The sequence below is a fragment of the Podarcis raffonei genome, chromosome 10, assembly GCF_027172205.1.
Source record: "Podarcis raffonei isolate rPodRaf1 chromosome 10, rPodRaf1.pri, whole genome shotgun sequence".
NCBI classification, from domain to species: domain Eukaryota; kingdom Metazoa; phylum Chordata; class Lepidosauria; order Squamata; family Lacertidae; genus Podarcis; species Podarcis raffonei.
In genome coordinates, this window is record NC_070611.1 from 41,935,656 (window position 1) to 41,959,097 (window position 23,442).

At 40.9% G+C, this 23,442-nt stretch overlaps 1 long non-coding RNA gene across 5 annotated transcripts in view; it reads left to right on the forward strand.

Moving 5' to 3' along the window:
- The window catches only part of LOC128421912 (uncharacterized), a 105,314-nt gene that overhangs the window by 44,562 nt on the left and 37,310 nt on the right, over positions 1-23,442 (forward strand). For 4 of the 5 annotated variants that reach the window (XR_008332393.1, XR_008332394.1, XR_008332396.1 and 1 more), the window contains 2 exons: positions 21,271-21,479; positions 22,675-22,785. This is a non-coding gene — a long non-coding RNA (uncharacterized LOC128421912). The remainder of the gene's footprint in view (positions 1-21,270; positions 21,480-22,674; positions 22,786-23,442) is intronic. The other variant, XR_008332397.1, reaches the window with a different exon arrangement.

Consider the following 23,442-nt stretch of genomic DNA (forward strand, 5'->3'; position numbering starts at 1 on the left):
CTTCTCTTTATTCTTGGTATACAGCACTGTTAGCATAGTCTGGTCAGCTTCAGGTTGGAGGGTGCCCTTCCTGAAGTCTCCTCTGGGGGCCCCTCTCCTATGCCATTGGCTTTCCTGGTGATAGTGGGGTTTGGCTGGGCGTACTGAATGACCACAGGGGCAGCAATGCTTCTGTGAGCTTCCCCCAGCATTAGGGTTGGGAGCCATTGCTAATAAATTTCCCATCATGCCACTAACATCCATTGAAGCCTGCCATTTTTATTTTTCACAGTGTCCTAGAGGGAAAAGTAAAATGGCGGCGGCTCCAAGAATGGGCCACTTATGGTAATGCTGGACCTGAGGCTGCATTTAAAACCTTCCAAGCAGTGTGCAAAAATACAACATAGAAACAAGAAAACAGTATCATAAAAATAGAGACACAACATAACAAACCAGTAAAACAATGTTAGAAACACATATACAAAGAGGAACTCAGTAATAACAGGGTCTGACCTGATGAATCAAGGAAAGATTAGGCAAATATATATTTCTTTCTAAGAGAACTGAAGCAACCGAGGGTTGATGTTTCATGTATGGCAGAGGGTAGGGCATTTCAGAATGCAGGGGCAATGGCTGAAAGTGCCTGATTTTGTGCCACTGCCCTGTGATATTCTGTAGGGTGTGGTGTCGCAAGTAACACTTCCCCAGATGATCTAAGTAAACCTACATGTTGATACAGGGGCAAGTAGCCTTTCGCATAACCTGCTCCTGAGTTTGTTCAAGGCTTTATATATTAAGGAACAGATGTGGGCAGATGCAGTTTAAATGTCCTTGACTTTGAGTTGGAGAAGTGAAGGTTGCAAGTCCAGGCTATCTTCCTGGGCGTATGAAGAGAGAGAACGAGGAGTCTGTGCCATCTACAACTTGTGATGCAAATGGCTGAGATTACTGAAGGAGCAAGTTAGGCAGGAGCTGATGCCATAGCAGCAAGTTGACTGGCAAAAGGAAAGAGTAGACTTTTAGTTCACATTCTCCAGCAAGTCTTGAAACGGCAGCCGTGACTTGATTTCACATTGCAGTATTCTAATTAACAGTCCAATATTTCTTTCAACTTTAAGAAGTGATAGGGAAGCCAACCTCCCTGCATTAAACACAATAAAGAAGCAGATATTTGAAGTGTGCGTACGAGAGAGATGACATCTTCGAAAGGATAGGATGGCCAGCTAAGCCATATCTTGTTTTCATCTTCATGGAATTATCACATTTATATCAAATTTATGTCAGTAGACTCTTGACGTGGTAGTTCCGTCTACCCCTTCTCCTCCCCTCTGTTGAATTTGTGCTTTAAAACAGGTAAAATGTGCTTATGGGGAAGTTTGCAAATTATCACATGAAAGCCAAAGAAAAATCGATGGGAATATTTCCCTTAGGACTGAGCATACTGATTATAAAAATATTAATACTTAATGCCTCTATTACATCTCTTATGTACACAACTGAATAGGGTGGCGGGAGTGGGAGAATGGCTTATGGTTTAAAATAGAAGCAGTGATATATGCAAATCTTCCAAATGTCAATTTTGTGGGCAGGATTTCTGTTTAGGGTAAAAAAAAAATGAAGAAAAAAGATGATAAGTGAACACAACTGTTTCAATCTCATGAAGTGTATCACAGATGTGCCCTTTTCCAAACCAGATACCTGCACATAACATATGACAACATTGATGAGAAAACTGATATTTCCAGCTACCTCCAGTAACACTTTATCTGTAATAATACTTTGGCTGTTCTTGTTTGAATTACAAATGTTTCCTCTCATGCAGAGAATAGCAATGAATGTTGACAATGTAATGCATTGCTAAATTCTGTAATTATTGCAAACAGCCCAGGCCGTGGTAGAATAAAATGCGAAACACTCATTTGCACACCAGAACTATGCATTTTGCATCGGAGAGGGAAGGGAATATGCTACTGTTGCAAGATTTCTGTTTAGTTTGACTTTTCAATTTTTACAATGTAAAAATATCAGAGTCTGAAGAGGCACAATGTACCAGGAATATTTTCCTTTGCTATACTTCTGGAAACGAATGGAAACCATAGTCTTCCACATCTCTTTGATTCATTTTCATAGCTTTTGTTCAAAACTCGGAAGTAACCGCTTCGGTTTTTGAATGATTTCTGGAAGCCAAACGTGCCATGTGGCTTCCGTTTTGAGTTTCCCTATTGTATTGAGGTTTCCGCTTTCAGTTTTCGGACGTTTCAGAAGTCGGATGGTCTTCTGGAACGGATTATGTTCGAAAACCAAGGTTCCACTGTAGTGATAAGTTTTGAGGTGCAAATCATGAGTTTTTGGAGAATCCACAAACGTGGAGAGCATATGAAGGAGGAATGACTAGTCTTTCAATAAGACTTTTAGCAGCATAAATGCACAATCCTAACCATGACTCCTCTGAAGTAAGTCCTGTTAAATTATGAGGGACTTACTTCTTGGCAAATGAGGTTAGGATTGCTACCTAAACTTTTCTGTAGCATGTCTACAGTCCTGTGTATCATTGCCTAGTGGTAAGCTTCATTGAACTCAGTAGTGCTTACTTCTAACTGCATGGGCTAAACTCGAAAAGCACATTAAGCCTTTAAAAAAGGTATTCAGTCAGCTGAAATATTACACCTAGCTTTTAGTTAGACATGCCAACAACATTGCAAAGAAGAGGTCCCATTTGAATTGCTAGCATGACGTCGAAAACCCATGAAAGAAAAGGACCTCAAAGCGTTGTCATTGCCTGCTGGAACAAGGACTGGCTGTAAGTTACCCTAGGTCCAGCAGATGATGATGTTGCTCCTGCTCTGAAAAAGGTCCCAGAAATGAGATTCGAGGAGTGGCTTGCTCAGTGGGGCAGGGGCACAGCAACAGCTTCCCAGCAGCAGCAGCAGCTCTGTGGTTTATGAGGAAAGGGCAAGCTGGGACTGCACAGATACGCAGGTGAGGGCACCACATCAGTTTCAGTGGTGGATCTGCACAAATGTGATTTCCCTGCCATCTCTTGCCTCCGTCTTCCTGGTAAGCAGAAGTGACACTGCTGCTTCGAGGCTATTGTTGCCTTTCTGTTCTTCTAGGCAAGCTGTGCCTGTGTGTTCCTTCATATCCCGCTTCCATTACACCACCAACTGCAGTTCTGAAGTAATGTAAGTGCTATTGTGGATCCAGAATTGGATATTATCTGCAGCTTCCAGTGGCACCATCACCATGAGCTTCTATACAATGGTTTCCACTTACTTTCCAGCGCAGAGTTGGAACACCTCAAAAGGCTACCCGGGCCCCTGCCAATGATATTTTCTCTGTGTTTAATAACTCTTACACATGAAAGTGGAATAGGATTCTGAAGTGCACCTCCAGACCTCACTGCTCAAAGGCACTGCCTGCCCACATGTACTTAACAAATGAAGCTTTGATATGCCTATACACACACACACACTTGAAACTTGATTATGGAATGAAGGATGACTTCCAGTATAGAACACAATAGAAATAATTGCTGTTATCTGACAGAGAGAAGAAATGTGTCAGATTAATATTCAGCCAGAACAAAACATTATTTCACATAAACCCACCATCCTCGGGGAACCCAAAATAGCATTAAACCTTTGGTAAATGAAGTAATATTTCATATTTTGCCATCATATGGGTGATTTTTTAAAAAGAACTTTTACAGCAGACTTAACAATACCAGAGATACAGGACAAAGCATTAGAATAGATATAGAGAAGAATCTTTCATTTTATAAAACACGGACCATCCTAAAAGGATGATATGAGCACGTATGCTTTTTTGTGTGTAGCCTTTTTCTGGATTTATCTTTTTAAAAGGAAAGGATTTCCATTGGGATTTGCTCGTCTAAATCCATTTTCTCTTCAGCATATGAAATGACAGTCCATTCTCAATGCCCCAATATTAATTTTTCAAGCATGTCTGTATATTCATCTGCCAACCATCAACAAATTTCTTGGGTTTCTATTAGCTTGTCTCAAGCTGCTGGCAAGCTAAATTTCTCTAACAGGCATCAATTCGACGTATTAAATGCCTGTTCTGCCCTGGAAGACATATTGATTATTTTTTTCTCAGCAAAGTGACAAATACCATTTTCATGACTATAATAGAGATTGATTACAATTTTATGGAACACAGAGGGAGTTGATCTTAGTGAGACAGCCTCAGGGCGTATAAAAATTGAAGAAAATCATTTGGATTAATAAAGAAATTAATGAATTCATGGGCTGATGATAAAGTTGAAGCATTCTAGAGATAATGAAAGCTACAGTAGATGCATGGTTGTTACTGAATTGTGAAGTAAATTTAAATGTGCTTAAAATTACTAGTGATTAAAAACTTGTGGAAAATAACAGGGTTTTTTGTTCAAATTTAAATGTAGTGTGGCTTAAGCTTGGGTTTTGAACAATTTGATGTTTTAAAAGTGCTGGGTGTACTTTTTGCACAATGGACTTTTCAAGGTAACGGTGTATTTAGATGTATAAAGTGAAATTATGTATCTCTCTGCATATCCCATATTCATGTGTGCATGCATACTTACACACACGGACAACATGAATTGCGGTTAGAGAATCCTACCCTCCAGTTCTGTGTATGGCTAGCTGTTCCCCTGGAATTCCTCTGCTACTCTCAAGGAAAGACAGATTTACTTTTTCTTTGCTGGAGAGTAGCAGATGGACTTCTGTACATACAATATTTATGCACTAGGCAAGATGTGCAAGAACCAGACTGTAGGATGCTGGATGTTAACCAGTCAAATTTGGCTTAACAGGGTGCAACATTATTACAAAAAATATTTATATACCATTACGTCGTGTGTGTGTGTGTGTGTGCAATAAAACATAAATCTGAACAATAAAACACATCAAAAACATTTAAAAATGTTCCCTTTCCAGAATCCAAAACAAGTCTTAAAATCAGCATGGAGGGTCGCAACCCAAAGGTGCTCATCTGAAGTTTTGTGCACAGCTCCAAAGAACATGGAATCATAGACTCATAGGACTAGGGACCCCAATGGTCATCTAGTCCAACCCCCTACAATGCAGGAATCTCAACTAAAGCACTCATGACAGATGGCCATCCAATCTCGGCTTAAAAAACCTCCAAGGAAAGAGGCCACAACTTCCTGAGGGAGACTGTTCCACTGTGGAACAGCTCTTACTGTCAGAAAGTTCTCCCTGATGTTTAGACAGAATCTCCTTTCTTGTAACTTGAAACATGAACATGACTCTTTGTCCTACTCAAGGCGCATATTGTCTAATCACTTGATTTACAATAGGACTATCATTTAGAAATTCTAGGTCTCACCCAAAGTGAGGCTGGCCTAAGGGCTGCTTCACATATGGTATTTTAAAGGTATGTTGTTGTTGTTTAGTCGTTTAGTCGTGTCCGACTCTTCGTGACCCCATGGACCAGAGCACGCCAGGCACTCCTGTCTTCCACTGCCTCCCTCAGTTTGCTCAGACTCGTGTTTGTAGCTTCGAGAAAACTGTCCAACCATCTCGTCCTCTGTCGTCCCCTTCTCCTTGTGCCCTCTATCTTTCCCAACATCAGGGTCTTTTCCAGGGAGTGTTCTCTTCTCATGAGGTGGCCAAAGTATTGGAGCCTCAGCTTCACGATCTGTCCTTCCATTCAGGGCTGATTTCCTTAAGAATGGAGAGGTTTGATCTTCTTGCAGTCCATGGGACTCTCAAGAGTCTCCTCCAGCACCATAATTCAAAAGCATCAATTCTTCGGCGATCAGCCTTCTTTATGGTCCAGCTCTCACTTCCATACATCACTATTGGGAAAATCATTTTAAAGGTATATATATCTGTAAAGTTTACAAGCTGATACATCTAAGAACAAATGCACTTCTTGTATAGGTGCTCACACCAGGAAGTTAGAATTGGCTCTGGTTCTGTGTTGTGTGTATATGTGGTTGTATATATAGGTTTGTCACTATTTGCCCAGGCAGGCGCTTTATGTGATCCATGAGAGCAGCAAAATAACCAGACTGTACAACGGTGATGGGATAAAATTAGGCCAAATCGTTTTTGACACCAGCAGGCAGTGGAAGGGTTGGCATGGCATTGGGTCCAGGATCAGTTCATCATTCCACAAGCCCCATGTTGATGGAATGGAGCCACTGGGTTTGGATTGCTCCAAACCTGTACGACAGGAGTTGGCCCATGTTGAACCTTGCCGTGGTACAAGCCAAGCAAGCAAGATCTCACTGAGGGACCAGGGTGCAGATTCCAACCAGGCAGATACTGAAGCCATGCTTGAGGTTGCCATGGTCAGTCCTCCCCATAGGCCCCTTATGGCCCCCCATACTATGTTTATCCTGTCCAATGCCATTTCTGCCCTCATACAATGTTCTTCTGCCTAACAAAGGAAAGCCTTAATTTCACTGAGGGAAAGGCGGAAAAAACCCAACCAAGTGCCAATCAGGTTGAGAGAGAAAAAAATCCTGTAACATGCGACTCAAAATTGCTCAGTGAAGGCTCTAACCCGAGGGTTGGTGGGCAGGAAGCCCTCAAAGCAAAATGGCTGTGAGCTCCAGAGGAACCAGCCTTATACAAGCTTTCCCCTCCCCTCTTCAGCAAGGGCTCATGGGACAGCTTTTTCCTATGAGTACATCACACTGGGAAAATACTGGGCAAAACCTTGCCCAGTATTTTGCTGCAATCTATGGGCTACAGTGCCACTGGACAAAGGCGTCCCGCATTTACTGGGCACGGAACAGGGCATAATGTATACTGCAACTATTTCAAGTTTTTAAGTCCTGGAGAAATCAGTCAGACTATTGTACCCTATGGGTTATTGTTACTATTTATCAAAAGCCAATTGACATGCTTTATTATCTTTCTTTTGAAAAGTACAGTAAAATGATACATTTTCTTGGCTCAATTTCCATGGGTAGCTTTGTAGAGGCCTTCTTTAATCAACACAACAAACTCTCTGCACCAAACTTGCGTGTGAGTCAATGACATGTGGACACCAAGAATAGAACCCTTTCTCTCCCGGGTAATAAGACCTCATGCGTCTGATAATAAATTAAATGTTGAGTAGGTTGATGCAAAAGTAACATTTAATGTTAAAGGCATCCTTTTATCGTGATTTGTTGTTGAAAGCAGCTGCAAGTTTTCGGTGTGCTATAACCAGAACATCTCTTTTCCCATCTTTTTTGCCCAACCACTACTGCCCAACCACTATTGTAAGAAAATAAAATAAATTTTTCATACTAAAAGAGATTGTGAGCTTTTCAGTTGCTAACTCTTAATTCCAAAATACCAGGGTAGTAGCCTGCAGCATATTATGCTAACGGAGATCTTTCATTAGAATCTCCTTTTTTACACTACTGTGAAAAAATGATCATGCAATGCACCCTTGGTAACCACACCTTGTCTGTAGGCAGGTGGTTTGTTTTTTTGTTTTGTTTTACTTAAGCTTGGATGAAGAGCTTGTTGCAGTGCACAGGAAGTGGTATATTTGTTTGACTAGCCCCCTATTTAATCCATAGTTTAGTTGCCAACTACAATGAAAGGTGCTCTGTGTCATGGATAGTTTCAAGGCAAATGGGCTAAGAATAAAAAGTTGGACCTGCCAGTTGGTGCAAGTGCTTTGGATAAGATCTCAAGAGGCCTGTTATGAGCCAGTTAGGAACTTGGACTCAGTCCTCTGACTTGCAAGACATTTGATAGCATGTCGAACCTGATAGAGGTTGATGGTAGTTGTAGCTCAATGACAGCTGGAGGGCCACACACTCCTGATCCCTGAAATAATCTCTAAATGAATAACTGAAATGTTACTCATTGACAGTTGCATGTGAAGACCCCCCAAACCACCCTCAAAATAAAGACACAATAGACGCAGAACTTAGTTTAAGGTTTTTGGCATTAATTTTGGCCACAACTTTACTGATTACAGCATGTGAGTGGTTGCTTAGGCATTGGTTCCAGACTACCTGAACCTGCACAGTGGCAGGAACAGGACTGACACTGGGCACCACCATATGTCAGTAAGGGAAAGCATCCTGGGGGAACGAGAAGCTGGCTTTGACCTCACAGCTCACCCCAGATGCTCCCAGGGGCTCTGGCGTGGCCCTAGTCCCTTGACAGGGTTTGTACAAAAGCAAGGCGAGCCCCTGGATTCCTTTAATGGAATTCCCTAGCAGCAGCGATGGAGGGGCAGGCACAGCCAACCACTTCCCCTCCACAAAACATTGAACCAATGCCTAACCACCAACCTTACGAAGTTTGCTACATGGTAGGCAAAAACCAAGTGGCACCAGCTAAATAGCCAAATGGCAAAATTCCTACCAGGCCCCTGCTCCAGAACAGGGGATGACCTCCAAACAGGCATAGCAAGGCCAAAGAACAGCCCTAAATATAGGGTGGGAAGGCGGGTGATCCGATGCATGTCACAAGAAAGAGAAAGCTCCCAGCAATGTGTAGCAGCTTAAATAGCCCCTTGGTAGCTAATAGACGACCCAACAGGCCAAATTTCTGCCCCAGCAACCAAAGGGCAACTAATGGGGTGTTGTGGCTATCCAAATGTTCCCGCCCCACAACAGGGAGGCAGTTTAGGTGATCTCACTGCAACACGTGCCCTCCATGATGGAGAACATGATTTATGGAAAAGTAGAAAAAGTAGAGATAGTAGTGTTGACATTTTAGGTACAGTGAACCAGTTCATCTCTGAGTTCTAAAACATTGGGATAAATTATGATTTGTTTTAACAACAGGATAACCATCCAGCAATTTTATAACCATAGGAACAAAACTCAATGGAAATAAAATTTAAATAGGAGCCTTTAGGCTTAAGTTGAACTTGCTCTGTGGTAGTTCCACTGAAAGTAAGTTAAAACTAGTGCCCTTTGCAGGGACCAAAATGAGCAAATTCTGGAAGGAAATAACTTAAATATATAAGTACATTTTCTTCAAAGAGCCTTGTGCAACATAATTTATAGTCCAACTATGCTTGGTACAATTTGTTGTAACAGCAACGTTTACTTGGAAGAATTAAAAAAAATCAAATGCTTTATAAGTTTGTTTTTAGAATATTTTTATTTTAAAAATTCAGAGCAGAAACCTTGAGAGCTCATATATACAGTCTGGAAAAATATTCAAGAGGAGACAAAGAGCAGCTGCTACTGTAATAAGTAGCAGAGAAAGGTGTCTTTTCTTAGAGATGCTGGAACCCCAAATATACAACAATTTACTAGTAGCAGCAATTATAAACTAATCAATTCAGTTTGAAGCCCAATCCTGGGCATGTTTACTCAGGACTAACTAGATATGTTGGTGGCCCATCCATGTAGGGATGGGTAGAAATTCAGAAAATGTGACTTCCAAAGCAGACTCACCTGATCTGCAGCTTTCAGGCTAATGTGTGGCTTGAGGGTTGGTCCACTTCCGAATCTAGATGGCTACCTGATTTTGTGACGAGTTGGCCCAGGGCTGCTAACTCTCTCTCTTTTTCTTTTATTACAGATAGCAGCCATCTGGAGTGGGTAGTGTGCACTGCTCTTTTTGCATGTGTTAAAATAGGATGTTGTGCCCCCTGGGAGTTCCAGAACCCAATACACATCATCAAAGAATCATAGAGTTGGAAGGGACCCTGGGGGTTTCTAGTACAACCCTCTGCAATGTAGGAATATCAGCTAAAGCATCCATGACAGATGGCCATCCACACTCTGCTAAGAAACCTCAAAGGAAGGAGAGTCCACCACCTCTTGTGAGAGTCTGTTCCACTGTTGAACAGCTCTTCCTGTCAGAAAGTGCTTCCTGATGTTTAGTCGGAATCTTCCTTCTTGTAACTTGAATCCTTTGTTTTGGGTCCTGCCTTCCAGAGCAGGCGAAAACACGCTTGCTCCATCTTCCATGTGACAGCCCTTGAGATAATTAAAGATGGCTGTTGTATCTCCTGTCAGTCTCCTCTTTTTCAGGCTAAACATACCCAGCTCCTTCAACCATTACTTAGAAGGTTTGGTTTCCAGACCTTTGGTCATCTTGGTTGCTTTCCTCTGCATATATTCCAGCTTTTCAACATCCTCCTTAAATTGTGGTGTCCAGAACCTAAGTGTGGTCTGACCAAGGCAGAATAGAGCAGGACTATTGCTTCTCTTAATCAGGGCACTTTATCAATGCAGCCTAGAATAGCATTAGCTTTTTTGCTGTTGCATCACACTGTTGACTCATGTTAAGCTTATGGTCTACTGAGGCCCCTAGGTCCTTTTCACATCTACTAATGGCAATCCAGGTGTTTCCCCATCTTATATTTGTGCATCTGGTTCTTCCTACCTAAGTGTAGAAATTTACATTTGTCCCCATTGAAATTAATTTTGTTACTTATGGCCCAGCTCTCCATTTATTAGATTTCTTACCCAGCCTTCATTGTAAAGTCCCAGTGTGGATTGAGGCAATTTGAAAATGCATATTTAAATTAGTACAGTGGTATCTTTGGTTGGGGACGGGATCTGTTCCGGTGCTCTGGTCAGATCCCAAGGTTTTCGCAACCGGAGGGACCACTTCTGTGCATGTGTGCGGCGCGGTAGAGCATTTCTGCACATGTGCACATGGCGAAACACTTCTGGGTTTGCCGCTTTCACAACCTGAAGTTTACGTTACCCAAGGGTAATGTAAGCTGAGGTGCTGCTGTATTTTAAAATAGCTAAAACAGATAGTCCACCTGTATGTGGGGAAACATGACTTCCCCATGGACCAATTGAGGGTGATCATTCTTTTTCAGTGACCCTAGCAGAGCTCCATGGGCCCTGACAGCAGAAAAATGAGATATGGGGGCAGGGCTAGGGGTGGGATTGTGGGCTGGAGAGGAATTCCTCCTTCACCTGTTAATCTACTCAATTCTTTAAATGTTAAGCTACTTCACACACACACACCCATTTGCGGAAAGATGCATGTCAGCCTTGGAAGTGGCCTTAGAGGTCTATGCAAATGGTTGAAATTTATTCCTTTCTTGTTGTTGTTTTAAAAGCTGAGGGAAATAGTGAGGGTTTAAATGATTTCTGAGACACATGCTGTCAAATTTTCACATCTCACCAACCCTAAGATCCATTTTCTTGCATTTTATGTGAAATTTGGTGTGTGTGTTGTTTTTCAAAATAACTTTTTACTGAACCTATTCATGCCACATTTTCCACGTGAAACTGCTTAATATGTTTGATGTCAGCGTTTGGAAGCTACATTTGAAAAAGCTTCCTCATTCTGCAAATTGCCGAGTATTTAGTTTCATTTTTGTTTTGTAAATATAAATCAAGTTTCTGTGAACATAATTACAGCTAATTAATGTTTGTGATTGCATGTTAAAATGTTGTTGTAGTCATTCGCTCCTTCATTTATTTATGCTTTGTTTGATGCATTGGCATTTTGGCTGCGTAGTGACTGAATGATCAAGTACCTGATTCTTGTAATAGGTGGAGGGCTCTCAAATCAGTCTCTCTGGAGTTATTTAGCTGGTACCAATTACTCCCTCATGGTAAACAATCAAAGTGCTTGTATCTGCAAGCAGTAGATAACCTGGAAATCAAATATATCTGCTGTATACAGATCCATAAAGAGATTGTCCTGACAGCTAAAAGATGTGATTGCACATAACACTCGCTATATCTCTCACACAGCCTAACAGAGGCAGTTGTGGCTATCTTGGTGTGAAAGAAAATGTAAGAGAGGTACTGGGAATGCAGGGTTAAATCTTGCCTCAGTTTACATATCTGTTGGTCAGTCCTTGCAAAAGGAACAGCCACTTAAGAAATAAGTGGTGTGCATGTAACAATATAAAGGAATTAACAATAATGCACAAATGTAATCAGCAAAATTTCAAAGCAAATACATACTGAGATTGGCTAATGTCATTCTCAGGGTGGACTCTAGGCTCGGGTCTGGGTCTTAAGTATATATAGACGGTTTACATTTAAGGGCAAACTTACAAAAGCCACACTTCTGAAATATATGATTCAAAATCCACACTTTGAATTTTGCCATGCAGTTCTTCAGCTAAGTAATGTCTACAAAAACACATAGGCTAGGGTAAAGTGTTAGTGAATGCATGTGTTAGTGAAAGTAGCAAACAAAATGTATTATATTAGGGAATGTTGCTTTGAAAAAAATGTTTGCATTAGGCAAAACGGCTTACAACATGTGTATTAGGAAACATTCACACAAAAATGCTGATGAATTTTCATGAAGATTTAAAGAAAATCACATATTGACATGGAAACGTGGGGAAACGAACTTAAGCTTGGAAAAATGAGAAAGTGGGACTGACTGGGAAATTTACCAGAAGCGGCTTAGTCATGCTGGCCACATGACCCGGACAAACGCTGGCTCCCTTGGCTGATAGAGCGAGATGAGCGCGCAACTCCAGAGTCGTCTGTGACTGGACCTAACGGTCAGGAGTAACTTTACTTTACATGAAGGCCCAGCATCACACATGAGTAGAGAATTTGTGCACAATTCAGCCCATGTGCAGGATACCTCCACTCCTATTGGGAGGGGAAGGATCAAACTGGGTGAAAACATGTTTGCCAGTTGCCCAGCTCGCAGATGATGCCAGAGGTGGATTTAGGGCAGCACGAGTCTAGGAGGGCAGCTTCTCAAAGCCCAGTAAGCACTTGCCCAGCTTTGGGAAGGAGGTGTGAGGGCTCTGACAGGGTCCCAGAGTCCTCTTCCCTCCTCCCCAAAGCCATGGGCCATGCCAGAGCCCTGCACCTCTTTCCCAAAGACTGACTTAAGCCAATGCTGTGAGGGCTGGGAGAAGGGCATCAAATGTTGGCCTCACACAGGGCAGCATATTACCAAGGGCTGGACCTATTTATATAATGTTGGGCACATCTGAGATCCCACCCCAGTTTTCATCTCCTGAAGGATGTCACTGGGAGCCCAATGTTTGCACAAGGCTGGTACACGCTGTGTGACAGACTTGCTACATTGCTTCGATAAGTCATAACTTGTTGCCTTTGTTTCATTTTCTGTTAAATTTCATTTCCTTTTCCTTTTCCTGCTTCTCTTAATAACCTAATGAATATAACAGGGTTGCCTGTCTTTTTTCCTTCCTGATACAATGCTCATTTAAAAACTGCTTGCTTATAAACTGCCATACTTTAGAATCCTGCTAATGAAAACTGGAGCAGTGTTTTGATTATGCTACCAGCTGGAATAACTATGGTCTCTGTTGCAACTACAGAAATAATAGTTTCTGCTGAATTATTTATTTGCAAGGATTAAGTTTGAATGGATACCATAGGAGGTAGCTTTGAATGAGTTTAAGCAATAGAACAACAATGTCATTTACATCCCGGCTTTCTGAAAAAGTGTAGTTTTGATGGCCTTTTACCAACCTTCTGCTAGTGTAATGTATATGTAGCTATTTTTAATTGAATGCCTTATTGCGGATGCCAAAAATATGCAAGTAAAACATCCACAGTAATGTGTAAGGATTTTAATTAGTTTAAAGACAGTGGCCTGTCTCCAAAGATCCTCATATTCAGCCACTGAACAGTTGGTCAGTGTGATCAGATTTGACAGCACAAATTATCTAATTGGACTGGAGAACAGAAGGGAGACCTGGGTGCAGGCCTGCCCTAAACAGGTGATCCATCTACACCTTAAGCCTCCGTTGAGTAAGAGGGGGGGCTATGAATGCAGACCTGAGCACAGAACTTTATCACAGAAACACATAAGACAATCTAAAAGGTGATTCATACACCAGTCCTTGCTGGATTGGAGTGCAAGCATTTAAACCTGTTGATAAAAGCTACTGAGAAAACCATATATACTGCCAATTTGGCCTCAGATGAAACCATGTTTCAGAATGCACCAGCAAAACAAATAATTCAAATCAAATCCACACTAGATGGTTATAATAACTAGTCCACAAATATTAGATACAAATAAATGACACATTGGATGTCTCATTGCCATGAATGTAGTGTCAATATCATAATGCCATTACAGTGGACGTTCGGGTTGCAAATGTGATCCGTGAGGGAGACATGTTCACAACCCACAGTGTTCACAACCCGCAGCGCTGCGTCTGTGCACGCATGGGTTGCAATTCAGCGCCTCTGCACATGCACAAAGCGCAATTTAGCACTTCTGCACATGCACTGAAACCCGGAAGCAACCCGTTCCAGTACTTCCGGGTTTGGCGCAGTGTGCAACCCAAAAAAGCGCAACCTGAAGCGTCTGTAACCCGAGATATGACTGTATACAAATCTGATGTGATCAAGGTGATGGAGTAAAGGTTACTACATTTGGGGCTTTTTAGTTTAAAGAAAAGGCAAGTAAGAGGGAACACAATAGAGGTGTGTGATGTACGTGGTGTGGAAAAGGTGGGTGGAAGGGAAAATGTCTTCTCATAATATTAGACCTTGGAGTTATCCGATGAAGCTGATTTTGCAAGATTCAGGACTGAGAAAATAAAATACTACTTCACACAGTGCATGGTTAAAACTGGAATTTGCTCTCAAAAGATACAGTGATGGTCACCAACCTGAATGACTTTAAAAGAGGATTAGACAAATCTATGGGAGGTAAGACTATCCATGGCTTTAAGCCACAGTGACTATATTCTACTTCCACTGTCAGATGTAGTATACCTGTGAATGCTAGCTGCTAGGAATCATGGGTGATGAAAGTGGTGTGCTCAGGTGCTGCTCATGGGCTCCCCTGGGACATCTTGTTGGCCACAGTGGGAACGGTGCTGAACTTGATGGGCTTTTGGACTAATTTACCAAGCTTTTCACATGTTGTTTCATATGAAATGTGGCTTGTAGATCTGAGTCAAATGTCTCCTGAACCCACAGGGGTTCCCCAGTCCCTGGTGCTGAGGGCAAACCAATGGTCCTATACTTAAGGAAATGGACAATTCTGCTTGTGTAAGAGATCCAATTGCAATGTGCATTTCCCTTTTTTTTTCTTAAAAAAGTGGGAGGACACATATTGGAAAATACCAATATATGATGTACATGAACGGTCTGAAAGTAGGCAATGCAACCATTTTACTAGAGCTAAGCATGCCATGGGTTGGTCAGTATCTGGATTAGGGACTGCTTGGCACCCTGTGTACGTTACTTTAAGATCCATTATGGAAGAAGGAGAAGAAGCCTGCAGGTTGTACAGAAGTGTGTTTACTGAGCCAGATTCTCTTCCACAACAGAGTTGGAGACCACCAAGAGTCAAGTTGGTTGTGCCTAAGAGCGTCCCTGAAGACGCCTCTGCATTTGGTAAAACATGTGGGTCTCAGTCAACACACATCTGTGTACCTGGAGACTTTCAGCTGTGCCTCCTACCTTTGTTACCTTCCTGCTTTTCTTTTCTATTTGCCAACCCACAGGCAAGAGGGATTTAGGGAGACACTGGCAGGTGAAGCAGTTATCATGCTAGCTGTCCATATGTGTGCATGTAGGAATATGTATACTGACTGTTAGTGCCCTCTTCAAAAGCTAGTTGCTGTGTTGAGGACTATATTATTATTATTTTTAATCATTGTTTGAAAAGCTCTGTCGATTGGACATGCCTTGAATGCTTGATGCTGCACTACTGCATAGCTGGATTGTATCAGATCATCATTTGCCTAGAAAATATCATGTGTGGTATATTTTGTAATAATGAGCAAATGAGATGAATGCCAAGTGCATTTGAATACGATCAATTTGTTGTTGTTTTTTGCTATTTCCTTTCTTTGCCGAACAGTTTCTTATACCAGATCAGGGGTGGGGGGAATCACATCATTAAACAATAATTTTCTGAATTTTACCATTTCATTTAAAAAGAACGTACTTATTCAGGACACTAACACTTTCCATGAAAATGGCTCTTTAGTACATAAGTGGCTATTTTCCCTTGCAGCCTGACTTCCTGTGGGTTTGACTGCAGAATAGCAGGTGTACTATTCCAAAGTGTCTTTACAAGTGGCTCAGCAGGGTCTCTGTGCTGTACATCCACGGGAGACAGCTCATCTGTTTAATCCTTATGTTTTAGTCAACCTTCCTTATTATGTGTGCAGGGCTCCAATGCTCAGCTGGATTTTGACTTTCAGAATGAATTGATGGAGCTCTTTGATCTTTGCTGTGTGTTGCATCTGTTTCATCTTTCATCCTAATGCACGATCTTCCCAACTCCAGCTTTATTTTTTCCACATGAATTCATCATGTATATTTCTTTTACTTTGCTCTCCTATTTCTTTGCGTTCCCTTCTTACGTGCATTGAACTTGATGCGGCATCATTTGAATATGACAGCTGTTTTGTATATGTAATTTAAGGATGCACAAGATGGCCGAAGAAATGTATGCTTAATTGGGAGGAACATTTAACACAAGTCAAATCTTTAAATGAGATGAGGAACCATCTAAAAAACAACAACAACAAAACCCCGGACAAATTCTTGTAGACATTTCATGTGGTCATTATCAAGATAATGACTATATCATTATATAGTCTCCCATAAACATGGGATAACTTCTGCCTATTGAGAGGGAGGGAGGAATATAATAGAATTAAATAGACATTTAGCAGTGCCATCCTATACCTGCCTGTTCAGAAGTAAACCTCATTGAGTTCAACAGGAATTACACTCAGGCAAGTGGACACAGGACTGCAGTTTATGTTACTTTATTTGCTATTATGTATTATTGTGATACTTATTAAATATCCTAGGAAACTGCCCTCTTATTTAGGAACTGAAATGCAGTGCAGTTGTATTTTTCTGGCACAGTAGTATGTTGACGGAGGTAGCAATCTGCCTCCAAGAAGATGGAGATTGGATCGGCTTCCAAAGTACTTTAATTTCATTGATTGGCCAATATTGGTCTTTACATTTGGCGCAATATTAGGATTCAGTGTATTTTAGAAGAGTAGGTCTACAATGATCCAGTAAATTTCAGGAAGACTTTTACAAACCCTCTAGCAAATTTTCCAGACTTGTTTTTCGAGCTCGCCTTAGAGATTCAGGTCTAGGAAAGATATTTCTACCTTCCTTCATGTACCTTCCAGATAGGACTAGGGAAGACCCCTGCCTGAAACCCTGAAGGATTGCTGCATATTAGCATAGACAATACTGAAACAGATGAGCCAATAACTGTGCATGTGACTATATGCAAACTTCTCCTACGCCCATATAGATAGTTGTCTAGGACTTAGATTACAAATTCTAAAATACTTGAATTTGTTTGCTTCAGGTACAATATTCCTGATAGCTTACTTACTGTTTAAAAATGAATGTGTATTGAGAATGCATTAGTGGCAGATTTGGTGGGACGTGGGTGGCGCTGTGGGTTAAACCACAGAGCCTAGGACTTGCCGATCAGAAGGTTGGCGGTTCGAATCCCCATGATGGGGTGAGCTCCCGTTGCTCGGTCCCAGCTCCTGCCAACCTAGCAGTTCTAAAGCAGGTCAAAGTGCAAGTGGATTAATAGGTACCGCTCTGGCGGGAAGGTAAACGGTGTTTCCGTGTGCTGCTCTGGTTCGCCAGAAGTTCTGGTTCGGCTTAGTCATGCTGGCCACATGACCCGGAAGCTGTCGGCCAATAAAGCGAGATGAGCGCCGCAACCCCAGAGTTGGCCACGACTGGACCTAATGGTCAGGGGTCCCTTTACCTTTACCAAGGTCGGGTGGGGTGGCAGGTTGGGATTGTGAAGGTGCACCAGTGGAGCCAATCTGATGCTTCTGCTGGTGCAACTGCACAACCTTGACATCACAACCACCCTGTTTCACCCCCATTCAGATACCTTGCATTGATACTGGTGTTGGAAGGGCAGGTCCACCTTCCCTTCCCCAGATGCTGCTGGTAAAGTATATGAAAAATCCAGAGGCCAGATGTAATGTGCTAAATTTAACCCATATACAATAGACTATTGCAGTTCCTTTCTGTTTTTGGGTAATAAATGAGATCGTCCATAACACACTTAACTGCAAAACTTAGACTGCTATGCCAGCCTTTCATCTCTATGTTATAGAGGAAGATATGGAGTAAGAGGGTTCTTGAAACATACATATACAAAGCTCTGGAGAGATAATGCCATACATATGACTATATAGTTTATTTCTTACTCAAGGACTTCTTCCCTGCCATGAGCATATCATTTATTTTCATAAGATGGCTGGTTGAGGCAGGTAGGAATTAATAGGAATTTCAGCTGTTTTTGAAAGGATCACACTATTTCAACAAAGATGATTCCTAGTGAGTTCTTCTTAATCCTGAAGACTTCACAGGGTTCACTGGTTCCTTGGCTGTTACTATCTTTATGAGCCAGGGTGGATGTTGGCGCTGAACTGTAGCAATAAATGACAAATAGCAGAGCAAATTAATACCTATCTGTCTCCATCAATCAGAAACACGTGAGAACTTCTTTCCTGAAAGGCAGTGGGAAAGGGTGCAGAACCTTAAAAAGGAACCATGCTACTTTTTATGTACAAAGAAATGACTATGACGATTCTAACCCATACCCTGCTGGCAGGTGTTAGGAAGTTGTGGTGTTCCTCTTCTGGGCTCCATGGAGTGGGGGATTCCAGTGTTGTGGAGAACCCCAGTGCAGCCACTGAAAGCGCAGGCCAGTGCACACTCCCCTTGGTGGTGGTCCCACCAGCAATAGCTCTTGTAAGGTTGAAAAAAGGGCCATTACAGAGGTTGGGTAGAGCACAGCAGGACTGGCAATGGATCTGCTGGATTCAAAGCCAACCCAAGGGAAGTGATTTGATTGCATATGCTGCATGACACCCCATGCCAGACCCAGTTAGGATTGCTCTCTTGCCCTAGGTACACACACAATAAGAGGCTGCACTCCTAAACATTTGTACTAGGAAGTAAGTCCCACTGACTCCTGTGTAGCTAACATTGTTAGCTATCCTAATATAACTCCGCTGTTGAATCTCTGTGTGTAGCACTTTTATTTATCTGGCCTGTAGTCACTTTGGTGCCGCTAATGCAGTGGTTTGACTTCACCCTCGGAGGGGCACTCCATTGTCTCTCGAGACAGACAGATGCCAATAATAGATTATCTGGATCTATTGGATGTTCCCCAAGCCATTCAGATACCTGAGAATTTACTCGGCTTGAGTTACATATTTGTTTCCATAAATATGACACTCGCTCTATGCAGTGATTTCATAATGAGCCCTGGAAAAGGACACCATGCTTTCATGTGCAATGCCGTGCTAATGGGGGAAAATAGGCATCTGGTATCTGTAGATTCTTTCCCTCCATCATTGCTACATTTCTTTGGACAGCTCTCTCTCTTGCTCCCATTCTCTTTGGCAATCTAGGGGTGAAACTTTTCGTTCCAGGAAAACTGCTTGTATGGTTCTACAGCAGCATGATTGGTCTCCTGTGTAATTTTGGAGCTTCCCTCTTTAAAGACTTCCTTTCTCTCTCTCTCTCTCTCTCTCTCTCTCTCTCTCTGTATTTGTTCCTTTCCCTTTATTGTCTTTCTTCATCTCCTACGTTATAGTTTTGAATTTCAACTTTTTTAAGGTTTTGGAAGCATTTCCTTAAATTTCCATTCATTTTGAGGGTTTTCTAGGTCGTTTCAGCCCCTTAACCACTTTAATTCTGAAACAGTCACCAAACATATTAGTTCATGTTGCATTGTATGTACACATATTATTTATATTGCAAATTGTAAGACAAAACCGGGTTGGGGGAGGGTAATTTTGCACAACAGCTGTTTCAAAACTTTTGCAGCTGGGTCATTATTACTTTAGTTTGGAAAATGAAGGGTGTAGGTCAACTTGGGATTGTGTGTGTGTTTATATCTAAATGCTCCAGATGTAAGCTTCCTTGGATTTTTAGAAAAATAAGTCTAGAAACATTTTAAATAAATAAAAAGGATGTTCTAAAAATAGTAGAATTTTATACTTGCATGGCTGAACTAGTTTTCTCCTGGCATTTTAAATGCAAGGCAAAATGCAGGTCATAACCAATTTCCACAAGTGTTTTGACTTTCGCCTCAAGAATAGAGATGGGTTGCATACTTTTTATGACAACTTTAGAAAGAACCAAGTAAATTGCTTGCCTCATAATCCTTAAAGTGCAGCAACATAGCTAGCAGGACCAGGCATGAAAGGCTTACAGAAAGAATATTTTGATTCTGAGATATGAATGATCGCTGCTAGCAATGACTAGTCAGAGTGGAGTATCACAGTGTGTGTTTACTGTAACTCCTCTACAAGTGCTAATAGTACTTGAAAAAGTGAGATAAATTTTGCATTGCTCTGTAAAATCATCCTAGTCAGGGAAAGCACTTATATCCAATTTTTGAAATGTAACTCTCAGCATGCTGTTTTCTATCAAACTGTGATATTGGGTGATAACAAAAGTTTCTTTATGTTGCACATGCTTATTATTTTTTTGTTCTTGAATTTAAATGACCCAGAATCTGCTGAATAGTTATTTTATTTTCATGACACGTCTTGCAGTAAGGATTCAACCATTTCCCATAGTTATCCAATTTTTTTTGGTCCGCTGTTTTAAATTGATGTATTTAGTATTTTTCAAGAGTGACAGTGAAATGTTAACTATCACTTAACTTACATTTATTTAGAAGGGAGCCTTCCTGTAACAAGATTACGGTAGAATTTAGGTGCTGTTCCACTTGTTGGAGTTCCTAGGCTGTCAGACTAGTTAAGATGGAAGGTGCCTACAGAGAAGACTTTAATGAAAGCCAACTGCTTCTGTGGGCCCAATTAAGACTACCCAACTGTAAAACACAGCCCTCTGGGTAGAGCGGGATTGCTCATTTTGGGAGCGGGGGGGGGAGCAAAGGGAATACCTAGTGTCATGGTTAAAAGGGAATTGTCTTAATGTTCAAGGGTTCTACCTAATCCCCTAAATTTTAAGTATGTATTATTAATAAGGTTAGCATTGATGTCCCTCAGTGCAGGTTTACATATGCACCACTGTCTGAACTTGAAGCCCCGGTAACAGTTCTTGAGATATGGATGTGCTCTTGGTCCCAAATCAATCTTGTCATTCCTCAGAAAGCAATGAAAGATAATAAGTACTATTCACCTGATTGCCTTCCTGCTCTGAGACAGCTGGTGACGCTTGTCTTCCTGATAACCAGGACTTTCAGATCTAAGGCAGGGATAAAGAAAAGCCGGGAGCTTGCTGAATCTAAATTTGACAGTCGATGGCAGTGTAGAGGGGTCAGGAGGGATAGAATCTCTGACACGTATAAGAAAGGAACAAAATTTATCTGCTCTGGTTGCAATGATTAGATGTCTCGTCGTCTGGCTTTCTTATAGTGGATGATTGATCGTGCCCGCCAGCTGCCTAATATCATAATTAACAAAGTTGCTACCGTGTCTGAGAAGTTTAATCGAAAAAAATTGCCAGCAGTATGATGCCATTGTCACCCACAAAGATCACAAGCGTGGCAGAGTCGACTTTTGGACTAATGGAGCTGCAGAACTATGTGGCTGGAATGAGAAGCACCGTACCTGAATGGCTAATGGTATGTCTGTTTTTTCACAATTGCATTTCCGCTCTTCATTTTCCTTTTGTGCAGTCTAAGAAAGCATGGATTTTCATTTCAGGATGTCATGGGGTACCTACATTAATATTTGATATTTCTTTATCTTTGTTTATTATCTGCATAACAAGTTTTAAATATCCTGCCTTTGTTAATTATTGTGCCAAACATTATTTAAATCAGCTGTGAATGTGGTAATTGCTGCTATGGTTTAGTGTCCCCCCCCTCTTTTTCTAGCTGCTAATAGGTTCTCTAAGGTTTTTCCTCTTTTTGCCTGCATATATCTTTAAACGTATGATGCATAGCCTAGACCTCCTGGTATTATGCTAAGGAATGTTGTTAAAATATACACATTTATGTATCTCCTTATGCATATAGAGGTAACAATACATGGTTAACAATCTTGACTCCAAATGCCTCAAACTGTTTAAGAAACAATCACATATCATAGTTCTTTATTTGAAATATTTATGTGTTTTATGGGTAAAAAATTGCTTTGCAGATCTCTTTCTTCTTTGCAGTTGTATTTTCTTCCTTCTTTGTGAGCGGTATTTGCTCACATAGTTGTCCCCAGAGTACATGTTGCTATTGCCAAGCTAACATATGACTCTGAATATTGACATTGATGGTTCTGTGTATGCGCCCTGCAAAACAAAACAACAAAACAACAAAAGAAAGAAAGAGAAATAATGGGAAATTATTGAAAAATAAAGACAAAGGAAACACTACTGGATTTATGAAACAGGACATGAAAACTTGAAATAAGAAAACATTGTATATAAAGCCTACATACTTTATCACTATTTTCATTTAATAAAGCCCATGGCATAAAAGGGGATATTTTCTTGGCTTCTTGAGAATTATAGAAGAAATTGTACATTTTAATAAAATTTGAAAATAGTTTCTACTGCAGCTTAAGTGAATATGCAGTAGCTATTGTGGTGGGTTGTCATTCTGATCACAGAAGTATCTCTGAAAATATTCTATTTCACACTGGGCTCCCCCCCACCCCCCGGTTACAGTATGTCTGTCATCTGCAGATTGTAAACTATATTAAAACATTATTGATCCTATTGTACATTCACTAAGACTTTTAAGGATGATTCAGTAAGTATTTCATATTGGTAATTTATACTGTCTGGTCAAATTTAGTGATGATTTATTTTTTAATTCCTAGAAGAAGAAAAACAGCAGTGGCGGCTGATATTCTTCCTTTACTCAGGATATTGTTCTGAACTGAAATACTATTTCTTGATCTGAAATGTGCTTTCCACATCATCAGTTATAGGTAAAAATGTTAACCTTGCCTGGCATTTTTATTGTTCACCATTGGTTTTTAAAAACTCAATAGTTTTCTTGGAAACAAAGAATGGTGTAAATATAGAAGTAAAAAAACCAGATTAGTGATGCAAATTTCATACAGAAGGAAAGATTATGCTACTAGAACAAGTATATTGTTGTTTTAATCAGCACTCCCATAATAATTCATGTAATTGAGACTTAGGGCATTGTTAGAACTCAGCTGGAGAACCAAATGTCTATATGGATTACAGGAGGAAATGCTAAAGCAATGTCACAGCAGATGTGTCTGGCTTTTAACAGGATTAATTCCTGGGATATGTAGCAATGAACTGCTTGTAATAGTTTCAGAGGAACTAATAATTTTGAGAAATATGTTAATAGCAAATGTGCTAATATAAAGGGCTAGAAGATTAGCGATGCATTCTTTTGCACTGAAATAAGAATATAATAAATGTCTCCCAGGTGACTCAGGCTACAGCAATTTTTATTGGAGATTAAAGCTTGATGGACCTTTGCTCGGGTGATTAACCCTTCAGAAATTAAAACCTAGTGCTAAAGTATTCAGTCCAATTTAAATGCAAACAGAGAAAAAAAAGGTTATCATTCAAGTTTTTAAAAACCTTTTAATTTTCTTTTTTCCTCC